This window comes from Geotrypetes seraphini, chromosome 5 (assembly GCF_902459505.1).
Source record: "Geotrypetes seraphini chromosome 5, aGeoSer1.1, whole genome shotgun sequence".
Classification (NCBI taxonomy): Eukaryota; Metazoa; Chordata; class Amphibia; order Gymnophiona; family Dermophiidae; genus Geotrypetes; species Geotrypetes seraphini.
In genome coordinates, this window is record NC_047088.1 from 218,385,344 (window position 1) to 218,411,825 (window position 26,482).

Sequence of the window (26,482 nt, forward strand, 5' to 3'; positions counted from 1 at the left end):
AAAGAAAAGAAGAAGGAGGAAAAAAAAAAAGGAAATGCAGAGAACCCTTCAGGTCACAAACCCAGGCCATGTATTTTACTGTGAGCTTTGGTTTTTGGTATGTTTGCCCCAGTGGAATCTAATGTTCCTTAGTTTTTACTTGCTATAGCAAGTTATTCACTGTGATGCCTTGGAAGTTGGAACAGGCACTTAATAGTCTTAGAGATTTCAGCCATTGAATGACATCGGGCCAAACAAAGACCCTTGCTGAAATTAATAAACTTTAACCTAGATGGAAGGAAGTTGGTTTGCTCTGGACTGCAGATATTTTACACAGTTCATGATACAAATAAAAAATAATAATTTAGAGGAATTTGCTTCGCTCGTCCCATTTAAATTTTTTTATTCAATAGGCATATCAGAGAAGTTTTAACAGTCCTAGCAGATTAACCTTGCCAGTGCTTTCTGAGGCTAACCATCTGATGAATTTACATGCTGCTAGATGAAAATGCTATTTGGAGAGAGATTGAGAGTTTATTTGATTAAATCCCTTTCTTCACCACCTTGACCTCTTTCTTGTGAAATAATCAGAACTGTTTAGCAAGAATATTCAGGCATTAATAATGAATTGCTTTTGAACTGGGTTTCTTTTGCACTGCAACAGACCTATTTGGGGGGGGGGGGCGGGAGGAGGAGTGTGTATGTATTTGTGTGCCTGCGTGCTTGTGTATATACGTGTGCATATTTGCTTGGAAAATGCTTTCTATGCCCAATACCCTAATTGGAAATCTTGAAAAACTATACATATATATTATTTTTAGCTTTTGTTGTATAATGCACAAATTAATGCATTATTTAAGGTTCTCTTTTACCATTTCAAGTACTAATTGCTGTTTTGCTTCTGTCTTTCAAGTTAATATGAATTTGTAGAAGAATGCAAGATCAAATATTTTTATTATGATTGGCTAACAAGTGATATTTGCACCCCACAGGCCATGTATAATGGCAATTTTTTTTTTAATTGAAAAAGAAGGAGGTCAGCAAAGAGTCCTATTTTTAATGATATGGATGAGCTTAAAGTTGTACTGTGTGTACAGACAGAATGTGTTTGAACCAGTAAACCAGTTTATGCTCTCCACTTTGCACTGCACATCATTTTTGAATGCTCTATTTGAACATCTATAAGCTCCTGATTCAGTACTGAAGGTATATCTTTTTCACAGCTTTCAGGCTTACAAGGCTATATACAAGAAATCAAATAAATCAAATCAAATATAATCATTGCATAAAGAGTATATGTCAGTCGTGATCAAAATGTGAACTTGAATTATTTTTTGATTCAAGAAGAATAACAATTATATTTTAAAATGTATCATTGTAGTATGGCAGCTGTACAATTTTGTGCCAATGATACTTGAGTTCTACAGAATCGTTTTCTGAGATGACTTAGTACAGTATTACCTAAAATAAGGTGACAATGTCTTGTCTCTCAAGCAAATTAAGCTCCATTGTAATGTGTTTCATAATAACAGGCACTTCATTGTAATATGTAAAATACTTGGCTTCTGTGAAAAAGCATGTTAAACCTGCATGGCTTCTCATTAGCATTTGGCAATTATATTACATTCCAACGTATTAAGCTGCAGAAACCGTAATCTAGCATTATAATTTAAAATGATAATTTACAGTACGCTGCTAGCAAGAAACAAGGCAGGATAAAATAACATTCTGATGTAACTTAAAGACAATTGTGTACTACACACTTTCTTTATAAGAAACAGCATAATGAGTTTAGAATGTGAAAACATATTGCACAGTTTGGGAATATACATATTAAGGTCATTCTTGCATAAATTGTGTGTAAATCATAAATGACAGCAATTCTAGAACAGGACATCTGCTAACACTCTAGTCTACAAAAGAATGCAGATACCTATTTTTTTTTTTTAATTAAATAATAGCCTAATCAGTTATATGCTATATGCTATATATGTTATATGTTATATGCTAATCTTATACCCCCGGGCAGCAGCAGATGCTAATCAAATGTGGAACTACAGGTTCCAGCATGCACTGGGCTATGGAGCTCAGTGTTGAGTCAGCGGGGCAGGACTCACAGGAGAGAGGTATTTCTACCCAGGCTGGGTTCATTCTAGAGAATTCCCCAAGGGAGAAAGAAGAACTCTCAAGTTTTCCCTAGAGATAGGCGGAGGCAGGCTTTGGGAAAACAAACTGGTGCCTGTATGTGCTTGGCTGAGGTAATAGTGGAACACTACAGTGATAGAAAAAGCAAGAAACCTCTTAGAATGTATATTCAATGCCCAAAAAAAATAGGTTTCAAAACCACAACTTATAAGTTATGTCTATGTTGAGAGGAAAAGGTCTCAGAAATCCTGCTCTGTTCAATGAATGAACATTGAGGTATCAATGCAGAAAGGATTCTCGTTCATCGACCAAAATCCTCTCACTCATAATATTTTTTGTTTTTACTTTCTGTTCAATGAATCAATCAATAAATAAATATCAACAAAAGTGCACTTAGCTTGAGACTTCTTCAAAAAGTGCCTTAGTGTAAAGTGCCTTGTGCAGTCAAGTATTCACCCGACAGGGCCCGTTTTGCAATCACTAATGGCTTCCTCGGGGGTCTTTTATAGAGACTGCAACATGAAAACAAAATCTCCCATGTAATTTAAACAACTTTCAAATTGTGAAAACATTAAAAACGTGGTACTTACTGTTTGCAGCTATAGCGATAATTTCCACATTGGTTTTGTCTAGGACATTCACTAGCTGTTTATGAATAACCTTTTCTACCACTTTTGACATAAAATATAAAACTGAAACTAGCTAATAGCTGGCCAGTAAGACTGGGTCCAGAAAAGCAAGGGAAAAATAAGCAGTTTTCTATGGTAGAGAAAAAAAATCCTTCTGAGAGACAATTACTATGGATTTGATTAAATAGGGTAGAAAGGTTATTGTACCTGGGGCAGTGAGGGTTAAGTGACTTGTCCAGGGTCACAAAGAGCTACAGTGGGAATTAAACTTGGTTCCCCTGGTTCTCAGTCTATTGCTCTAACCATTACGCTACTCCAACAGAAAGGTGGCAGGACTCAAAGATGATAAGACTTTTCATATCATTTTACTAGAAGGAATAGTAAATGAGTGTCAGGGTGTCTGACAAGTTGCTCTGTTTAATGAGATTTTGGATACAACAGGATTCAATGTAAGGGCTTTAGATTGATTATATCTAGAGGTTGGAGCTAAGTTCTCTATTATCATCATGACTTTTGAATGGGAAAAAAAATCAACAAATGGATTTTCTGTTAAAAGCATCTCAGGTCCCATTTAATGTGCACCACTAGATAAATGTGAGAGAACCTTGAAAAACTGTTTTGGATGGGTTATTACCAGACTGAATAAGTCTCTAGAATAATATGCTTGTTTTTAGAACCTAAGCACACTACTGGGCAGGGCTGTGGGTTTCTGGCCCAGAAATATCTAAGAAAAAGGACCATTTAAATTCAAATTAATTTATGGAGCATATATGGTTGGGCAGACCGGATGGACCATTCGGGTCTTTATTTGCCGTCATTTACTTTGTATGTTACTATGGGGTCCTTTTGCTAAGACACACTAACCGATTTAGCACACGTTAACTGATTTAGCATGCGCTAAACGATTTAGTGTGCGCTAAAGATTAGCGCATGCTAAATGCTAAGGCGCCCATAGAATAGAATAGGCACCTAAGCATTTAGCTTGTGCTAAATCGATTAGCACGCGCTAAATTGGTTAGTGCGCACTAAATCAGTTAGCACACCTTAGTAAAAGGACCCTTATGTTTTATATTTATTTATTTATATGCTCAGGTCAACCAAGACCCTAGAGACCCACAAATTCAAATACAAAAGCAGCATACAAATTCAACAATAATTATCAATTCAACCCCACCTTAAATACCATCCACTCCAATTGTAATTTGTTTTATGTTTGTTGTTGATCAGTAGGCAGTTTGGTGTACTTAAGCTTAGTTTAGACAGTGAAAGGGTATCTCACCTGATGCAATATTCAGTATTAGCAAGAGAACCATGATTCATTATCTACTTTACGTGTTAAAAGGTTTGAGCAATGAATGGACATAAGAACTTAAGATTTGCCATACTGGGACAGACCGAAGGTCCATCAAGCCTAGAATCCTGTTTCCAACAGTGGCCAACCTAAGTCCCAAGCTAGATCCCAAGTAGTAAAATAAATTTTATGCTGCTTATCCTCGTAATAAGTAATGGATTTTCCTAAGCCATCTCAATAATGGTCTATGGACTTCTCTTTTAGGAAATGTTCTAAACCTTTTTGTAAACCCTGCTAAGCTAACTGATTTCATCATACTTTCTGGCAACAGATTCCAGAGTTTAATTACACTTTCCTCCTCTTTTACTAAGGTTCACTAACCGATTAGCGCGTGCTAATCGAATTTGTGTGTGCAAAACACTAACGTATCCATAGACTAATATGCATGCGTTAGCGTTTAACGCAAGCTAAATTGATTAGCGTGCGCTAATTGGTTAGCATACCTTAGTAAAAGGGCCTTTGTGTGAAAAATTTTTTCCAGTTTGTTTTAAATCTACTACTTTTTAAAAAAATATTATTTATTTATCATTTTTTTTCAAAATAAAAGGTACATACATGCATCAGGAAATAGAATTCAATTGCAACCATAATTTAACATGGAAATTTTTTTTTTCAAAATATTCTGATCTAAATTTAAACAATAGGCACCAATATCGCATAAATCAATTACAAGCCACATTAGGGAACCTAGCTTCATTGCATGTCCCTTGTCCTACTATTTTTGGAAAGAGTAAACAAGCAATTCACATCTACTTTTCCACTCCATTCAGTATTTTATAGACCTCTATCATATCACCCTTGAGCCGTCTCTTTTCCATGCTTCCATGCTGAATAGCCCTAGTCGCTTTAGTCTTTCCTCATAGGGAAGTTGTCCCATCCCTTTTATCATTTTTGTCACTCTTCTCTGTATTTTTTCTAATTCCGCTATATCTTTTTTTGAGATATGGCAACCAGAATGGCACAGTATTTGAGGTATGACCGTACCGTAGAGCGAAACAAAGACATTATAACATTTTCATCTTTGTTTTCCATCCCTTTCCTGATAATTCTAGATGTGAGGTTAGCTCCAAACATTTGATGTCTTAACACTCCAAATAAACAGATGTTCCTTAAGAATGAGCCTTTTGGGGCCTCTCTCTATATTTTTAAGAGAGAGAGAGTTGTAGGAGTCTAGAGACTACAGTGGTGGCTGAGAGTTCAAGATAGAATAGAAAAAAGCTGGATCTTTAGTATATCAAAACTCCTATGTATTGGTCATGCCAAACATGTCAACCTAGGATCTACAGTATGCAGCACTTTTGGTTACTTCCTGAAATGGTTAAAAACTGTGGGGGTGGCCAATTGTGTGTCTGGACCTTAGTGCTGTCATTATGTGTGGCATATGCATTGTCAACAGATTGGGGCCTCTTCCCTATAAGCTGTCATTTTGCTGCCTGATGTCACAGACACCAGCACCTACTTTTAACTACCGTATGTGTGAGTTTTACCTACTGTACTGTATATAATTTCCTGTTTCAGATCTGCTTGCTACAGTGCTGGCTTGAACCCGTTGCATACAGGGACTAGTAGTACTAACTGCCTTATACTGCTGGCTTACTAAGCATAGGCAATATAATGGGGCAGGCAATTGTGACCTCGGTCCAGCCAACTTTTTATCTTACAGGGGTGAAGGTTAGTTTAGTCTTCCCAACCAGAGAGGCATTTTATCTGCCACTATTATGAAGTGCAGAGTACATCAGCAAGCATTAGCGATGTACATTCATTAGTGTGCATTCGGTTCATTAGTGTGCCTTTAAAAAATTAGTGCATGCTAGATTTATTTAATGCATATTTACCTATGAATTAATGTGTGCTAATTTCATTAGCATGCATTAAAATGTTCTAATACAATAACATTTTACCCCAATAGAATCATCTTTATGAAACATGATCAAGTTGGGTTCTTACAACTTAATTTATGTTTTTATGTTATTTATCTACGTCAAATATTTTATAATTACTCAGATGCTTTCTGCACTTTGCCTTTGCTAATAATCAAATCTAATCATTAGTCTTATATTCCGCTATTTTTCAATTCAGATTCAGAACAGAATACAACAAGAATAACCCTATATTAAGGGGAGCACATATACTTAAAAATTATTGCACAAAGTGATAAAATATCAAAAATAATATTTATTTAAAAAGTAGGTCTTTAAAACTTTTCTGAAAAATAATATACAAATTCAGGCTTCTTATTTCTAAAGGAAGACTGTTCCACATCTGAATTGCCTGATAAGAAAACAATCGTAGATGACTCTTCCTAATTACTCTAAAAACAGAAACCAAAGTTTAAAGCTACAGTTATTCCGTGTAGTAATAAAATCAGCTGGAATACATAAATTATATGTTGTTATTAATTAATGTTTTATAGCTTTATAATATTTTTATCTATTGCATCTATTACCTATCGGGACATTTTGGCTTACATACTTACAGTTAGCTTACCCTTGTTGTTGGGTCAAAAGAATTTGATGACAAGAACCTATTTTTTTAATTATTATTTTAGCCGAAGGATTACAGCAATGGACTTAGGGCTCCTAATTGAAAGTAGCTCAAAGTGTCATCAGTACTGTTTCTCTTTCATGAAGGAGCTACTGTTGACTAGTCCCTTATACAGTTTCTGGGACAATAGAATTACTGGACATCCTGTTTGCTCTATATTTCCTGTTGCTGCTAGTTGGAGTGCAAGGTAGTTTTCCAAGAACAGTATCAGCATTCTCCTCTGAAAACAATTCTGCTGTTGTTCATACAAATTATAGAGCATGCCACTATTGGAAAGATGGCCACACAGCTTTCATCTGTTGATCACCTTCTGACAGCAAACCCACTAGCAAAATTATGCAAAATGCCTCCACTTCTCTGAGTTTTTCCAGATTCTCTCCCTGCACCCTTAGGGACTGCTGCTAGAACTAGGGCTGAAGATTGACCAAAAGCTGAAAGGCTTAGGTTACTCTTACATTCTTTGCTACCTTCATGACATCTAGGGGAATGCTTTTGGCCCTGATAGATTCCCTTCTTTCCTAACTCCTGTGACTGCTGACCACCTCTAATGCTAGGAACTACCTTATTCAAAACTTGCTCATCTGCTAAAAGTTCAAAGGACAATTTTATAAGCTAGTGCCTAAAGATATGTGCCACTTAGATGTGTGAAAGATGCCATTAATTGACAGGTGCCTTTGTACAATAAGTGCTTTTCTATCTATCTGAGCCTTGTGGGTACTCTTTGCTTTTTTCTCTGCTTCTAAGGGCTAGATTTACTAAGCAAACCAATCGGTTTGCGACCCCTTTGTGGCCCGATTTCCCTCAGACCCAATTCACTAACCTCTCCTCTGATCCAATTCCGATCCATGCATGCAAATGAGGGGAAACAGCATGCAAAGTAGGCAGGGATGCGATTCACAAAACTTTTCAGGGAACCGCGACTGGGCTGGCCGATCCAAAAAGAAGCAACTGCTGAGGACCAGTCGCTCAGGTCCTTTCTAACTGCCTTGCCTTCTGCCGCCTGCTCTCTGACCTGCTTCTCTGCTATCAGCCCCGATCTCCTGCCTGCCCCAAATCTCCTTCTCTCTCCTGGCTGCCCCAAATCTCTTATATTTCCTGAATCTACTTCTCTCTCCTGCATGCCCCGAACCAACTCCTGCCTGCCCCAAATCTCATGCCTTCCCCGAATCTACTTCTCTCTCCTGCCTGCCTTGAATTTACTTCTCTCTCCTGCCTGCCCCGAATCTCCTGCGTGCCCCGAATCTACTTCTCTCTCCTGCCTGCCCCGAATCTCTCCTGCCGCCCTGACTCTCCTGCCCTTTTCTGTAGTGCAAGCCCATGTGATTAAAGCAGATTAAAACCACGGGCTCACAAAAGTTTAAAACAGTAAAAAAAAATTCTCTGCTGGGCTTGGATGGTCTGCACATGCGTCGGGATCGCTCTCTAGCGATCTGTGCAGTGGGTGGGGGCGTGTCAACAATCGTCTCCATTTGCATGCAGGTCTTTTGTGAATTTGTCGGCCTGCATGCAATTGACCACTGATCAGACATGGAATCGGGGGCTAAGTGAATTTAGCCCTAAGACTGCTAATTTTCATTCCTGTTCCCTCATGAAGCCTATACTTTCATAGCAAAAGCTTTTTTCATTTTCAAATCCAAAAGGAAGGGAAATAGTACTGGTCTCAGATTCATGATTACATCATGAGACATGGAATTTGGAAGATATGATATTGGGATAGGTTTGTTAGGATCCTTGTTAGAGTTTTGAGATGGTAAGTCAGGTGGTTTCTGTTTCTTCCTTGTCCTGTCCTAAGATGGCTTCATTCTATCAAGTTGTCAGGCTCATTAGGCAATTAATTTATAGCCAACAAGAGCAGAGGCTTACAGCTGAAACCATGAGAGACGTCCAGTCAACTTAGAAGATGAAAAGCAAAGGATAGATCAGCCTCGTGTAGGATGACACAGGAGACACAAAAGCAAGGCAGTGATCTCAAAGCTGTAGAACCAAAACAAATTTATTATATTCAATGAACAGTGGTGTAAATAACAGGACTCAACACAACTGTGTTTTGGCAAGAAAATGTCTGCATCAGGAGTCACAGAATTGATGAAGAAATTCACCACATACAACCACAGGCAAAATGTACCAGAAAGGGTTCATAGACAACCCCGCGAAAGACAAAGGCGCGCGCCGACAACTGAGCGCAAGACGGAGGCGTGCGCCGAAGAAAATTACAGTTTTTAGGGGCTCCGACGGGGGGTTTTGTTGGGGAGCCCCCTCAGTTTACTTAATAGAGATCGCGCCGGCATTGTGGGGGGTTTGGGGGGTTGTAACCCTCGATATTTTACTGTAAACTTAACTTTTTCCCTAAAAACAGGGAAAAGTTACGTTTTCAGTAAAATGTGGGGGGTTACAAACCCCCAAACCCCCCACAACGCCCCCACAATGCGGCGCAATGTCTATTAAGTAAAGTGGGGGGGGTTCCCCCCTACGCCCCCCCCCGTCGGAGCCCTAAAAACAGTAATTTTCTGCGGCGCGCCCCCCGTGCTGCGCTCAATTGTCTACGCGCGCCTTTGTCCTGGCGTGCTTTTGACCTGACACCCCAGAAAGTCACAAAAAGAAGTTCTTGGGAACTTCAAAGGTAATCAATGCAGCTATGACAAGAAACTGCACAGACTGACTTGTCTAAATGAAATATTTGATGTGAATGTATTCTGTTTATACTGCTGATATAAGAATACATTGATTATTTTGATAGTGCTGCTGGGTTCTTAGAAATGCATAGAATGGCATATAAACATTTATATTGCATTAACATTTAAGAGAATCCCAATTTTACAAAGCTGGCATATATCAGTCTAAACTTGAAAAGTGTGCATATGATGGGACAAATGTAATAAACATGTATTCCACATTTTAGACTAGAAATGCACATCTTTGTCCTCAATGATTGACGGAAAACATGCCTAAGCTGTTGCTTGCATAGATCAGTAAGCTGTTTGTGAATCCATTATGTGCAGACTTTCCTGTATCTTAAGTAATCATGTATTATGACAAATGCAGATCCTTAGCTGATATCCAAATATGCAGCCAACTTGAGACACAATTATTCGTCAGTCTTCTGTAATCAAGGTATCTGCCCTGTCAATGTGCTCTTGTGTGCAAGATATTGATGAGTGACCAGAACAACCTTTGTCAGTTACACCTGTACTTTATAATTTTGCAAAACTGGTGTGATGTGATCACATCATTTACAACCTTCTATTAGTCTTACCCCAGGCTAATTCATACAATCACAGGGATCCCACTGCAACCAATCAATATATAGCTACCCTCCAATCTTCAGATACTACAGATGATTTTAGCAACAGGTTTCAGATCACTAAAAAAAGATCAGCAATTTAAGAGGTAAAGGGGATGGAACTCCTCTCCTATGAGGAAAGACTAAAACGGTTAGGGATCTTCAGCTTGGAAAAGAGATGGCTGTCATGGGATAGGTGGCAAAGTTCAGTTGTGAATTAGGAATTAGTTATCAGAAAGAAAACAGAGGGTAGGGTTAAATGATAATTTTTCTCAATGGAGGAGAGTAAACAGTGGAGTGCCGCAGAGGTCTGTACTGGGACCGGTGCTATTTAACTTATTTATAAATGATCTAGAAATTGGAACGAGTGAGGTGATTAAATTTGCAGATGACACTAAACTATTCAAAGTTGTTGAAACGCATGCGGATTGTGAAAAATTGCAGGCAGACCTTAGGAAATTGTAAAACTGGACATCCAAATGGCAGATGAAATTTAATGTGGACAAATGCATAGTCTTGTACATTGGGAAGAATAATCTGAATCACAGTTACCAGATACTAGGGTCCACCTTGGGCTTAGCGCCCAGGAAAAGGATCTGGGTATCATTGTGTGGCGGCAGCCAAAAAAGCAAACAGGATGCTGGGAATTATTAAAAAAAGGGATGGTTAACCAGACTAAGAATGTCATAATGCTCCTGTATCGCTCCATGGAACATTGCATTCAATTCTGGTCTCCTTATCTCAAGAAAGAAATAGTGGCTCTAGAAAAGGTTCAAAGAAGAGCGACCAAGATGGTAAAGGGGATAGAACTCCTCTCGTATGAAGAAAGACTAAAATGGTTAGGGCTCTTCAGCTTGGAAAAGAGATGGTGGAGGGGGAGATATGACTGAAGTCTACAAAATCCTGAGTGGAGTAGAACGGGTACAAGTGGATCGATTTTTTACTCCGTCAAAAATTACAAAGACTAGGGGATACTCGATGAAGGTACAGGGAAATGCTTTTAAAACCAATAGGAGGAAAATTTTTTTCACTCAAAGAATAGTTAAGCTCTAGAACGCATTGCCAGAGGATGTGGTAAGAGCAAATAGCGTAGCTGGTTTTAAGAAAGGTTTGGACAAGTTCTTGGAGGAAAAGTCCATAGTCTTATTGAGAAAGACATGGGGGAAGCCACTGATTGCCCTGTATTGGTAGCATGGAATGTTGCTACTCCTTGGGTTTTGGCCAGGTACTAGTAACTTGGATTGTCCACCGTGAGAACAGGCTACTGGGCTTGATGGACCATTGGTCTGACCCAGTAAGGCTATTCTTATGTTCTTATGTTTGAGTTCTTTCAGTACCCTGGGATGTATATCATCTAGTCCAGGTGATTTATCACTCTTTAACTTATCAATTTGGCTTAGTATGTCTTCCAGGTTCACCGAGATTTCTTTCAATTCCTCCAACTCATCACCCTTGAAAAACATTTCCGGTTCAGGATGACTTCTTACATCTTATTCCATAAAGGCCGAAGCAAAGAATTCATTCAGTCTTTCCGCTATGGCATTATCTTCCCTGAGTGTACCTTGTACTCCTTGATAATTCAACGGTCCCACAGATTCCCTCACATGTTTTCTGCTTTTGATATACCTAAAAAAATTTGTTACTATGAGTTTTTTCCTCTTTGACAAGTTGTTCTTCATATTCTTGTTTAGCTTTCTTTATCAATGCTTTGCATCTAACTTGCTAATGCTTATGTCTCGTCTTACTTTCTTCATTGGGATCCTTTTCCATTCTTTAAAGGATGTTTTCTTGTTTGTAATAGCCTCTTTCACTTCGCCTTTTAACTATGCTGGCTCTCATTTTCTCTCTTTTCCGCTTTTTTAAATTCATGGAATACATTTGGTCTGGGGTTCCACAATGATATTTCTAAACAACATCCATGCCTGGTTTACACTTCTGACTTTTGTTACAGACCCATTTAGCTCCTTTTTAACCATTTTGGTAATATTTTGTAAGGTTATTGGTAGGTTCCCTTTTAAGGATCTAGTAGACTACCATTCTAAGAGCTAATTACTTGATAACAGCCCCTAATTACTTCTGTAGCCTTCTAATTAGCTAAAGAGCCTATAAATCAGAGATAGCTTGAGGAAATCCACTGCTTATTTTTTATATTTTATTTTCTATACCGTTGTCCCAGGGGAACTCAGAGAGGTTTACATGCATTTATTCAGATACTCAAGCAGTTTTCCCTCTCTGTCCCGGCGGGCTCACAATCTATCTAACGTACCTGGGGCAATGGGGGGATTAAGTGACTTGCCCAGGGTCACAAGGAGCAGCGTGGGTTTGAACCCACAACCTCAGGGTGCTGAGGCTGTAGCTTTTAACCACTGCACCACACTCTCCCCCTTATTCCTATGATAAACAACATAAAATCTGTTATACTACTTGGGATCTAGCTAGGTACTGGGGACCTGGATTGGCCACTGTTGAAAACAGGATACTGGGCTTAAGGGACCTTTGGTCTGTCCCAATATGGCAATTCTTATGTTCTTAAAGTCTGAACTGAGGCTTCCTGTGCCTATTAGCTGTACTTTATACTGATACTATAGAAATTTAAAAATATCCCTTTTAAATGCTAGCCCATTGGTGGGCAACTCCGTTCCCCGAGGGCTGGAATCCAATCGGGTTTTCAGGATTTCCCCAATGAATATGCATTGAAAGCAGTGCATTTAAATAGATCTCATGCATATTCATTGGGGAATCCTGAAAACACGATTGGATTCCGGCCCTCTAGGACCAGAGTTGCCCGTGTCTGTGCTAGCCTATTAACTGTAACAGAAACTTTCTATGCTATCCCTTAAATCCCCTTGCTAATACTTAAAATAAAGTCCCTGAGTTTACCTATTAACTTTAAGGGCTCCTTTTACAAAGGTGCATTAGGGCCTTAATGCGTGGAATAGAGCATGCTAAATTGCCGCGCACGCTAGTCCTTAACGCCAGCATTGAGCTGGTGTTATTCTAGAAGCGTACCGTGCGGTTTAGCGCACGGTAATTTTGTACATACGCTAAAAACGCTTGTGCACCTTAGTAAAAGGAGCCCTTAGGCTCCCTTTCCCTAAGTTTGCAAGCAATTTCCCAGTAAAGTCTTCCCAGTGAAGATCTCTTTTTCTCTGGAAGTACTCTCATAGCACCTTTTCTGTTTTAAGGGCTAATGCCCTTTAGTAAAATGGTGCCTAATTTTCTTTTGGGATAACATTACAGAAACGCTATGGCACTGTGCTGTAACATAACAAAACAAAAAATGATCAACTTTGAAAGTTGTAATATTGTTCCAGCTGTTCTCCAATCTAGATGTTTTCTTCACAGATCACTTTCCACTGGATCATTTCTGTGAGAAAATGAAGTCCTTAAAATTTATTTATTTTGTCCCTCTCAGTTCCTGTGTGTAATTCTTCTTGTATATAATTATCAAAAACTCCATTGGCTGCCACTTGTGTGTAATTATCAAAAACTCCATTGGCTGTCCCTGGAGGCGCAAATTCAAGTTTCAAGTTTATTAGGATTTTATATACCGCCTATCAAGGTTATCTAAGCGGTTTTTACAATCAGGTACTCAAGCATTTTCTGTTTAAATTCTGTTTAAGTTCTCTTGTCTGTGTTATAAATCAATATTTGGTCTGGCCCCTACTTACCTAGTTTCCCAATTTAACCTGGCAAGTTCTATTAGGCCCACACGAAGAATACATCTGTTCACCTATTTGACAATAAAGGCCTGCCACTACAAAAGATTCCTGGCCAGAACCCTTGCCTTCCAAGCAGGCAAATGGAACGACTGGCTGAGTAACGTTATCACGCACTCCTCAACCTACTTCAATTTTAGAAAATTGGTAAAAACGAGTTTGTTCAATCGATTTGTAAACTAAGAATTTTTATAGCTCTGCTAATTCAACCAGTAACCTTAAGAACTATATAGCTTTCCACTATATAGCTTTCCACTTCCATTATGTAAGATTGTATTGATGACTTTGAATTGTGATCTCTTCGCTGATTGTCCGGCGCTTCTTGGTGTAAACCACCTTGAACTATCATGGCTTTGGTGGTATATAAGAATAAAATTATTATTATTATTAATTTAACTCATTAATTTCGTTTTAATTTTTAGTTCATTGCTCATTTGTTTCTTTTGTTTTTCACATCGTTTTGTTTCATGAGTTTTGTTTGTAATAAGTCAAGGGTGGGGGAAGCAATCATCTGAGCAGTCTTGTTAACTCACCGTCCCTACAGTTTAGTTAACACTTCTTCACCACCTGCCTATGGCAGCCCAAAAGGCCCTCAATCCTATAATGCTTCCATAGTGCATGTCTTTACTTCTAAACTGGCTGCTCGTGTCACCAATAGGTAAGTCAGCAGCCCAATGCTCTCTGCCAGGAAAAAAGTTAGCTTTTAGCTGCTGTTATTCTTCAAGGAATAATACAGCTTGCGGAGTTCACTGCAGGCTGTATTATTCAATTTACATAATAATGACATGCTTTACATGCTTTTGCAATAGAGTCCAATGAATTTCATCTTTGGTTCCGGCAGTGAACCTGGCCTGAAGTCAGTTTTTGGCCTGTTTTCAGTTTCAGATGAAAATGCCCCAATGTTTTTGGAAGTAACTTAAATTAACATGTGTTACAGTAACAAAAACAACAAAAATATTGTAGAATAGAAGATCGGATGTACCAGTTTATAGTTTAATAAGCGTCCAAATAACTTAAAAACAGTTATCATAAAAGCAATCAACAAAGGGTGCATACAGTCACAAGTGACCCACATAAGAGAAACCAAATAATGTATACAATAAAAATAACCCAACAAGGGCCATGTTTCTGCAAAATAAAAATGCCTTCCTCAGGGATCTTATAGGGTCTTTGGCTGTTTTAAATATAAAAACATAAAAGTGACAAAAAATCCAAGTAGTTAAGAGGCTACAAACAAGCAAACAAAGTTTCTATCTTGTGGGTCACTTGTGACTGTATACACCCTGTCTCACCCTGGGATTTAGATCCTTTCTCTTCCCCTCTTGCAGCATCCCAACTCCTAGGTGCACACAACCTTAATTTGTGAGCCCAAGCACTGGGTCCAGGGATAAATGCTCAATTATCTTTCAGACTGCTATCACATTTATTCAGAGATCAGTAGCCAGAAAGACATCCAAATCTGTAGCCAGAGAAACACTCCTGTCCATCAATTTAGCCTGCCAACTGACCAACACATTTTCTGAATAATATTATCTTTTTTACTTGAGAAGAATAATATCTTTTTCACTTGAGAAAGGCATGTCACCTCATTTCTAAGCAGGTTCCCAATAAGACTGGTAGGTGACACCATACTTACCAGTATCATAGGCAGTCAGCATAGAGGAGAGGCTTCATCTAAAAGAGCTAGCACAAGAGTTGTGATGAAGTAAGAGATAACTCCTACCACTTGGATATTTTGGATACTTGTGGAAGGGAGGATCAACTGGTCAGAAGGGAGGCGGATGTTCCTTTGTAACAATGACATCCGCATACTTTCATCGCTCATATACAAAATTAACTCTAGAAATAATACTCAACAAGCTTCTTGGAAGTGGATAAATCAATTCTGACCGCAGCTTTAACAATCAATTCAATAACATTAAACCATGAATATAAATAAATTCAACTTTCCCAGAGCGGTCTTCACAAAGAAACCAATCCATGTTAGCTAGTCGGTAACGAAGTAGCTGACAGCCCTCACAATTTCATCTTATGTTTTCTCAACATTGATCCAACCCTTCCCTCCTCCCCCATGAGACCTGTGGTGCCGCCCAGCCTCACTAATACCTGTGGTGGCATCACACACAAGTAGCTGCCCTTCCATCAGTCCCTGTATCCATACCATAAACCAATCATTGACCGCCTGGAATAACCAATTTCTGCCAAAACTGCACCCCCCCCCTGGAAACCAATAACACCAACAACCGGCTCATGTAATAAACAACTGGACCACAAACATCAATCCACCGCCCCAGACGGGACAGGGTGGACAGGCAAAATTGCTATTTTTCCCTCATTCCCATCCTCCTCACTTGCCTATTTGCTCACCATCATCCTCACCACCCTCTCCTCCCCAGAATAAAATAACTCAATCATTTGAACACCTTAGAGTCCAAACTCCCGCTCAACCTTTCATCCAGTCCCAAGCCACTTCCATTCAACCAACCATTTTCAGCGTCTCTCCTAACAACCATCCATTCTTCATTCATCCAACCATATCACCTTACCATTACCTGACATCACCCTCCTCTCCCCCCATTCCCCCATCCCCTCCCATTTATTCTATCACAAATTCACTCTTCAATAGCTCAGCCACTGTTACTGGCCCACTGTTCATCCGTGGGCCTTTAAACAATTTCTTTTTCTGTGGATAATGAAACAGAATAGCAGATGTTACCATTTTTGTTTTTGAATGACAGCTCACCCTGAACATTGTTCATCAAGAATCTGATCTGAGAGATGGTGCTCAAATCTTCTGTTTTCAAAACCAGTTTTTGCAAGCTCTGATTTTTATCCAAAATTCAATAGAATTGGGAGGCTTATTAGATCATGCTGGTGTCTGCATGTGCTGTGCTTTGTATTTGTGACACCTTTATTTCTTGGTTAGGGCTGTGGGAAAAGATGGAACTTTTTAGCTTTTCAGGGGTGTGTAGTGATAAGAGAGCAGGGGTAACATACAACATGGCTAGGACAACACATTCAATTGTACACACCAATGAGACTGAAGAGCTGTAGGAACAATTACACTGCAGCTATTTAGAATGTCCTAGGTTCTTCTTGCATATCATCAATTCTTCAGGCATTTTGGGACTGAACTAGCTCGTATTGTCTATCGTGTATGCCCTTTTGACCATAAGGTCTTTGCTGTCCTCATCTGCATTTGTTTTCAGAAATATGCAGCTAATTTAAGAATGAAATGTATGTATATTCCAAAAAAAATATATAGCCTTTTTTTGCCTTCTAATTGTACAATCAGATATAATAAATGCTTCCAAAATAATACTGTGAATTTACTTGGGGCAGCTAGGAGTTTTGTCTACATTCAATATTTTCCTTTAATGAGTAACACATCCTAGCTCAATTCTTTGGGGAAGAATGTTAGCACATAGCTTAAAAAATTAAAGTTATTCCTAGGAGAGTAATTGAAATATCAGAGAAAAATTACTTTAATCACAATTTTACACTGTTAGGCCTTTATTTGGTAAGTTTACCAAGTTTTTTAAAAATAATTTTCCAAGATTTATTTAAAATTTGATAAAACGCTTATAAACATTTCTAAGCGATTTACATTAAAAAAAAAAAAAAAAGGTTAGGGCAAAATACCAACACAAAGACTATACTAAAAAATAAAAGCAAGACTTACAGAAAAAAAGGAAAGTAACATAAAAGGATAAAACATAAGGGAGGAGTTATGTGGTAGCCTAAGAAAGGCTGGTTGTAACTGTGGTTGTATTGAATTAGGTTTTGAGGTTTATCTCTGAATTTAGCTCTCGAAAGCAACTTTAAAAAGGAAACTTTTAAGGGAGCTTTTGAATGTGTTTCTTCTCTATTAAAGGATGGTAAGTGGTTCCATGATTGCGGCGTGGTTACGGAAAAAAATTTCAGCTCTTCTTGTGTTGATAATTTTTAAAGAAGGAATACTGTTAAAGTCCTTTGCCTTAACTGTTCCAGGAGATGTATGGACGAGAGGCAAGGCAAGACTCTCAGAACTCATTGGTAGGGGATGTTGTAACAGTAGTTAGTGTAGCTGGGTGTGTATGGGTTAGTGTAGGTGGGTTAGTGTATAGGTTTAAAAAAGGTTTGGACACGATCCTGAAGGAAAAGTCCATAGTCTGTTATTGAGACAGACATGGGAGAAGACATTGCTTGTTTTGGATCAATAGTACGGAATGTTGTTGCAATTTGTGATTCTTCCAGGTACATGTGACCTAGATTGGCCACTGTTATAAACAGGAAACTGGGCCAAATGGACCATTGGTCTGATCTAATATGGTTATTGTTATGTAGTAATAGGTGGAAGGAAGGAGATCATGTACATTTGATATAAATACGTTCAACGTATTATAGACATGGAGTGGAGAAGTAGCCTAATGGTTACAGCAACAGGTTTAGAACAGGTTTTGGTGTGCTGGAAAAAATCAAATTCAATTCAAATCCACTTGCAACTCTTTGTAATGTGGGGCAAGTTGCTTAACTTCCATTGCCTTAGGTGTAAACTTAGATTGTAAGCCCTTCAGGTACAGGGAAAAAAAAAACTACTGTATTAGAATTTAGCCCCCCTTGAGCTGCAACTGAAAAAAGGCTTGAACTAAATCCAAAGTCTCTCCCCTTCAGTCAACAGTACACTGCTTCGCCAAATGGAAATCCTATTAGCCAAGCAAAAGCTTATCTTTTGTCATCATGAAAATATATCTGCCTTCCAATAATGGAGGTGAACTTAAAAACTGAATTTACTTTAATACGATAAAATCTATTCCATTACACATGTGAGATCATTTCTTTGCACTCAGTTTGAAACAGTACTTAAACCACAAAATGGATTTCTAGCTCAATAAAGCACTAGATAATCCTAAACTAAAAACAACAATTTGTGGCATATGGATTCCTGAGCCAGTTGTGTGATAATCCAGTTGTGGCACCTCAGTGAATACAGAAATGGACCATTTCCTAGCTATTAATACAAGTTCTGCAGGTAGTCTTCATTAATCAGTTGTAGCAACTAATTCCCATTAACCCCCCCCCCCCCTTTCACTAAACCGCAAAAGCAGTTTGCAGCGCTGGCTGGTGTGCTGAATGCTCTGTGCTGCTCCCGACACTCGTAGACTTCCTATGAGAGTCGGGAACAGTGTGGAGAATTCAGTGTGCCGGTCGGCGCTAAAAATCGCTTTTGCGGTTTTGTAAAAGGGGGGAGGGTAAGTATTTTAAGTTAGTTGAATGATCAGTAGGATTAAGAGGCAGAGTGATTATATTGCAAATTATTAGGGGACCCTTATTAAGTGCTAATAAATGCAGCAAAAATAGAGACCATGGGACAAACTCAGGCATCCTGTAGTAACTTTGAAATCTGTGTGGCATTAACTGCATGCTAAAAAGTTTTCTAATTTTTTTTAAAGGGGCAGAGAGTGGGCATTCCTTTGCTGAGCAGTTAGTGCATCTATATTAGCGTGTGCTAACACAGGAGCCCTTACCACCTATAAAATGATTGGCTGTAAGTGCTCACATGGTAATTTACAAAAAATACTGCAAACAACAATTTACAAAAATAGCCACATGCTAATGGCAACATTAGCAACTGAGCGTTGCTATCTATCTGAGTCACTGATATTTAAGATAAGTTGAAATTGATTTTTGCTCTAGTGGATTGTGAAAGAAGATTACGAAAATGAACATGAATATGTATGAATAAGTAATATAACAAATAAATCAATGGACATTTTTTTTAGGAGGTTTTTATGATTTGTGATGGGGTACTACAGTTCCCACAGAGAGTTACATAGATAACCCGCATGGGTACCAACTGAAATCTTTTCCTCCTTGAATTTGAATGTTCATACTCATTTTCATTTTGGATTATTTTGTTGTGGGACTTTACAAATAATGAACTGGAATATTTCTTAGGGTAAATTCAGAATGGAGGTAATGTACAGTATATATAGTAACTTTAGCACTTAGCCATTAATGCAACAAATTGAAAATTGGAGTTTTTCCTGCCATGTTAAAAATGGCCCTAATTTATGGGAAAGACACATAAGGGTCAGCTAAGGCCTTTTTTTACTGCAGCTTGTTAAAATGACTCCCTCATTTTAGGCATTACGTTAGATCGCTTGTTATCTTTTAACGACCATACTGAACTGCTGATTAAAAAATGCTTTTCAGTAATACGGAAACTTCATACTATTAAAAAATATTCGGATTCCATGTCTTTTAGGTTACTAGTTCAGTCCTGAATTCTATCCATATTGGACTACTGTAATATTGTTTATCTAGGATCTCATTAAAAAAATTCTTAATAGACTCAGAATAATACAGAATACAGCAGTTCGCCTGATTTTTGGTCTTAAAAAATATGATCATGTAAGCCCGTGGAGGGACATAATCGAAAAGAATGTCTAAGTCCATTTTCGTCTAAGTCGCAAGTCGTCCAAAGTAAAAAACAGCTTAGGACACATTTTTGAAAAATATGTCCAAATTTTTTTCCCTTTTGAAAATCGTCTAAGTATACGTCCTGCCGATCTGATCGTCCAAGTCGCTAAATCTTCCATCTTTATACCACATTTTCGTCAAAAACGTCTAGAACAAGCCCTGTTGGATGTGAGAGGAGTATGAAAAGTGATGGACTGAACACCCAGACATGGCACCTAAATAGTGGGGTACCTTACAGGGCACTGATTTGAACTTCACAAAAAGGGTGCCATGTCTTCATCTCACTACAGCTCCCTTGTAGGTCATGGTGAGCCCCCAAACCACCTCCAGAATCCCCTAGACCCACTTATCTACCACCCCAATAACCCTTATGACTTCAGGAGCCACTTATATGCCAGTACAAAAGAGTTTTGGGGGTGTATAGTGGAGTGCACATGTTTCAATATCAATGCAGTGATTACAGGGGCTTATGGGCATGGGTTCTCCTCTCCATGGGTCCTTAACCCACCCCCAAGATGGACAACTAGGCTTTCCTATGCCAGGCTGCCAGGTGATGATGTTCTGGAGGCACAATTTTCAAGTTGTGATTAATATTTTTATGGGGGTGGGCAAGGGTCAATGATTACTGGGGTAGTGTGTGGGGGTCTGTATTATGTGTTTGCAGTGCTTATCTGGTGACTTTAGGTGGATTTTTGTGACTTAGACCATGTTTTAAATGGTCTAAGTCACAATGTCCAAGTTCCGTCGATCCTGTGCTGTATAACTTTTGGTTATACATGCAGTACGACAAAGTCTAAGCTGGCCCACGTCCCGCCCAACTCCCACCCTCGACACTCCTCCTGAAATGCCCCGTTTAGCTATGGTTATTCAGCAGCACTATGAAGGCCTAGTTCATTTAGAAATACGTCCAAAACCCATTTTTATTATCGGCACTTGGACGTATTTTGACAATGTTCGTCCAAGTGCCGACTTAGGACGGTGTTTGTATGTTTTTCTCTTTCAGTTATGAGCCCCTTATTATTTAAAGCTCCATTGGTTGCCATTTGAGGCTAGAGTTTTGTTTAAATTTGGCTGTATCTATTTAAAGTTTTATTTGGATTGACTCCAACCTATCTCTTCTCCCACTTTGAATTTTTTAATTCAAATAAGAATACATGAAAAACTTACTGGTTTATGTTTCCATTGGTAAAAGCATATCGTTTATTCTTAAGGAAAAACTTTTGCATTTCAGGCTAGTGCAATGAATTCATGTTGGAGTACGCTTATTCCCCAAGCTCAGTCTTATTATTTATTTAGAAAAATTCTTAAAACATATCTGTTTAATATGTGACTTAATTGCCATTTTGTAATTGAGAAATTTTGATATGCTTATATAAGTAAGTAACTGTTTGTGGCAGTTCCTTTTTGCTGTAAACCACCTTGAACTAATTGTTTGGTAGTATATAAGAATAAAAATTATTATTATTATTAATTTTTCTGATAATATTCAGGTATTTTTTTTTCAATTAGGAAATAGAGAAAATAATTGAGCTTTTAAAATACTTTTTAGCATGTACATAAAGTAATTATGGTTTCTTGACACCAGTGGCTCATATCCTACCACAATACAGTATTTTTTGGAAGAAATGAGAAAGGTAGCTGATGTTTGTGATGCTTCAGATGCAGTGTTAAAGCCTCTGGTAGAGGAAACTCCAATTAATGTTCAACAGTTATATCTGCTGGTCACATTCAAGCATGATGGCTAATGCAGATGGGTGGGTGAGGATGCATTAAAATGGGTAAAATCCTGTTAGTTGTGAAAGATGTATTCTTAGTACCTGCTGATTCAAATTCAGCATGAATCCCAAGAGAACAGGAAATAAATAATAACCTATAGACAACAGACTAGATTTGTAAGGAAGAGGGACTGGGGGATATACTTTCAGAGGGATCTAGCTTGTTAAGTAAGGACATAGACCAAAGACTGAAAATGTATTGGGGATGAGTGGTTTAATTTTGTTGTTTAGTTTCACTAAATTAGCCACTCATCTTTAAGACAGTCTAAACAGCAAAATTAGAATAGCTGATAGCTGATACCAGGTTCAACAAAGAATTGTTGAATGACCGTTGATTTGAGAACTCATTATATGTAAAGACAAACTGCAAACCCTGATGAAAGCCACAGCATGATGGCTGAAACCTTGGTTCCATTTACAACCACAATAATCATGAGGCCAGCCATGGAAGCTTAAGAGAACATTAAGGGGCTGATTCTACATAGGTCACCTAGAAAATTGGCAATGACTAGGTAGCACTAAATGCAATTCAAAAATGATAATTCAACAAAAACAACTAAATACATCTAGCAAACTCTATTGTAGGAGGAAAAGACCTCCTTATGTCTATTAATCAGCAACTATTATCAGTCACAAAAACCTCCAAAGTCAATGCTTTCTTAACCACCCTCCAATAGTTGTAGATAGTTATAAATTGTTCAAACTGAAGCAAGTTAAGCCAAGCAGTGTAAGCAATATAAACTGCCATTTAGCAAGTAGTAAGCTCCAACATTGCTAGCCAAAGTATAATTGCTTACTTAGCTGCAGTGTTGCAAATACTTCTCCGTTCGATCTCCAGGAATCTGCTACCAAACATCTAAGGCTTGATAGTGGTGGTTGAGTGTACTGGCTTTGTACACTTGATGGTGGTGGTGGCTCGATGGTGGTGGTTGAGTGTATTGGCTTTGAGCGCATCGTGGTCTACAAAGCCAGTGCATAACTCAAAAACATGCACATGATCTGCCCCTAACTACGCACACTTGTAGGTAGGACTTTGGACTAGGCGCAAACTTTTTATAGAATTGCACTGTCCAGGTTGTATGCCTAACTTTCAATTATGTCCAATTAAAGTCAGTTACGGGTTGTTATATTCCAATTATTGTCACCAACTGTTCTGCCACGTATTTATCTAGCAAGGGTATGTATTAGTCACCTCCACCAAAGCTTCAGAGTAATATGATTCTTTATTGCATAAACATCAGATAATATACAAATAATGCAGATAGACATCAGATATTATACAAGATATCAGCAGAGAATATCTATATACATCAAATAGAATTCTTCACCATGTCTGGCATACCCCCTTCCAATACTGATCGGGAATCTGATCGATCAAGGGAAAGGACCCAATCCATGGCATTCCCAAGGCTGCAGCAAGATTCAAAGTCCAGTTTGTGACTCTCAGTCTTATATAGCACAGAAAATGCTGAATCTCTTACACAGACACTGCTGTTTCTGCAGTAACAACAGGTGTCTCCCTTATCTTCTAACTTTCACAGATGGAATGTTAACCCTCTCTTAGCATGAGAAACTCTTCCTCGGCAGGACATGAAACAGTATAAGATATATGACACAAGCTGATAACAACTTGCTCTCACGAAAAGGCTGCCTAATTGTCTGGCACAGATGTAAGGCAAGGATTCCAGCTGAAAAGCAAGCAGACATGAAGATTCACACCTATTAGCCAAAGTGGCCACATATAACTGCCAAAGGCTGCCCTGGCCAGCCATGGCATAACACCAACTAAGCCTATTAATCAATTAAGTTAGGCACCTACTTTGGATAAGCATGCCGATGTAGGCACATAACTGTAAGAGGACTTTATAAAATTTGGAAGTAAATGGAAACATCCTTTTGATGGCCAGGTTCCATATATCTAACAGCAGAAGCCAACTCTACCAAAAAAATGATCAGTTTATGCTAAATATTTCTGAATATATAGCTCCCACCCTTCTCTATTTCAAGAGCTGTACAATTGAATGCACAACTGCAAGCTGGACAATGACCACTGTAAAATCCAGCAAGACCTAAGTACAAACATAGGACAAAAATTTTAAGTTTTGACTTTTTTTTCTTGACTTTTTAGGGTGTTTTTGTTTCCCACAAATTCATTCTAATAATAATAAAAAATATTAACATGCATTAAGATTCTATAACTATGTTAATCAACTTAACCAACATCAATTCATAAGTTAATGTGAATTAAATTGATTTAGTATGCACTAATTTTTTTTAATATCTACTAACAAATTATATACTCCTAGGCAATCATTATGCTCGTTGGAAAAAAGCCTTCTGATGTTACCTATAGTACAAGTAAATTTGCTTTTTCAAGAGCTAAAAACCTCGGGGAACAGTTAAGACATAAAGTCAACTGGAGTAGTTCTAATAACAAATTTCCCCATAAACCTTGTGGTAAATGCTCGACCTGCCGCTATGTATCAAACGTCACCCATTTGAGTATACCCGGGTACGGACGACACTTCATATTAAACACAGGAACAGATTGTCAGTCTAAAGGGGTTGTTTATTGTATTCAATGCCCTTGCGGACTATTATATATAGGACAAACTATACGTATGATAAAAACTCGAATAATAGAACATCTTAGTAACATCAGAAAAAATCGTATCTCCGCCCCCCTGGTATCTCATTGGATGGAAAATTCACATACATTGGAAGACCTCAAATATACGGTGTTAGTACAAGTACATGACACTGGAGGAAATACATCAAAACTATTAATCCACAAAGAACAACGGTTCATATATAATTGGCAGACCCTGCATCCACAAGGCTTAAATGCAGACATAGATTGGTTAGTCATATAATTACTTCTGATACTTCCCAGGCAGAGTCAACATCCGGGTAAGCCTATAGTCCAACCTTTTCCGCTTGATTCTCCATATAAATATAGATTCTGGGTAACAAGAGGTACTCGGTTTCCAGGTTTTGAAGCAGTTTGACCTCAGTTAGCCGTTATCAGGTAATATACTAATTTTGAATAGTCTTTAAATGAAATAACAGTATTAATAGCTATAGCTTAGATCCTTATATAAATTCAACCTAGATAAACAGATCTAACTAGTTTATTTTCTTTTATAGTGTCCCTCCCCGACGAAGGAAACGAAACTCGAGTCGGGGGGACGGGAATGAGATAAGAAACCACAGTTTTGGATTTTAACACTGCACGTTATCACTTTAATTTGGTCTCCGATGAGGTTTAACAAAGACAAGCTTATCCACGCAAAGCCTCCCTACTCAGATAAGTAAAAATCTAGCGTTACAATAAGTTAATGAGGGAGGGTGGGGACAGGTGGTTGCAATGATGGTCCCCTTGTTAAACCCATTGTAGTGACTACACTATTTATTGGGTAAAAGGTCTGAGCACATCACCTTATGATATATATTCATATAGTTCTATATGTTTGAAGTAATAACATATTTAGAAGATACCACTGTGATCAATAGTAGTTCAGTAACCTATAGTACAAGAAACATGATTAGAAAAATGGAGAAAGAAGGCATACAGGGTAGCTGAAACCTATAACAATCAGCTGCCTGATGAACTTAGAACAATTGTCTCTTTGATATTGTTTAGGAAAAGTCTAATTTATTTTTTGTTTAAAAAATGATGGCATGAAGAGTTGATTTGCATTGAGGATTTCCTATTGCTAAAGCCTTTTCTTTTAAACTGTGCTTTGATAGTTTTTATACTTTGTAAACCACCTTGATTGAATTTTTATATATAAATAAATAGCCAAATAAATGAATATAAAAATATCCACACTAATGAATTCATATCTCTGGTAAGATTTTACTCTTCCTACTGCTGACCATTAAAGTCTTGTCCTACCTTATTTGTCCCTTCCTTATCTACTATCTCAAACAATGGCTGCTGATGGATGAGGGCACTATACAATATCATCCTAATTCTATATAGTGCACTACAATTTTTAAATTGGTTTGTTTTCTTAGGCTTCTGTGGCTGGCATCATGATTGTTGCAGTTGTCCAAGTCTCGCCACATCTGGGTAGGAAGATTTGAAGTTGCTTTAGCTGCAGAAGTATTAGTTTGTGCAGATTGTATTAGGAACGGGAACATCATTACATGTGCATATACTAACATGTACAATTATGTAAATACTCACATCTAATATCTAATATCTGTACCTATGAGTAGTTTGCCAAATTTGTATTCTGTGCAAAAATGTAACATCAAGAGAAATTCAGCAGGTTAGATCTGCTTGAATTCTCACTGCTGTTTCCTAAAAGTCAGTTATATCAGTGTTTTCACTTCTGGCTATAGCTGGGAGAAGCCAACCAACTGATAGGAGAGAGGTGCATATATTTTATTACAGTACTAGTCTGGAGGCCCATCCTAGCTTTGGCTTTTGATGAACTTTGTATATCCTGAGCCTATCAGGAAAGGTTCCAGATAGTCTATAGAAACTCCAGCATAAGAAAGCTGAGGATCTTATAGTTTAGAAGATGTTGGGAGCTGGTAGACATTTGGGGGAGCCTTGCCATATTCAGAGAAAAGGTTCTAGCGGCAGT

The 26,482-nt window shown here is 38.2% G+C and overlaps 1 long non-coding RNA gene across 1 annotated transcript in view; it reads right to left on the minus strand.

Moving 5' to 3' along the window:
* Positions 1-2,488: 2,488 nt before the first annotated feature.
* Positions 2,489-26,482, minus strand: part of LOC117360877 — a 63,431-nt gene continuing 39,437 nt past the window's right edge. Inside the window, exon 3 of the long non-coding RNA XR_004539543.1 lies at positions 2,489-2,636. This is a non-coding gene — a long non-coding RNA (uncharacterized LOC117360877). The remainder of the gene's footprint in view (positions 2,637-26,482) is intronic.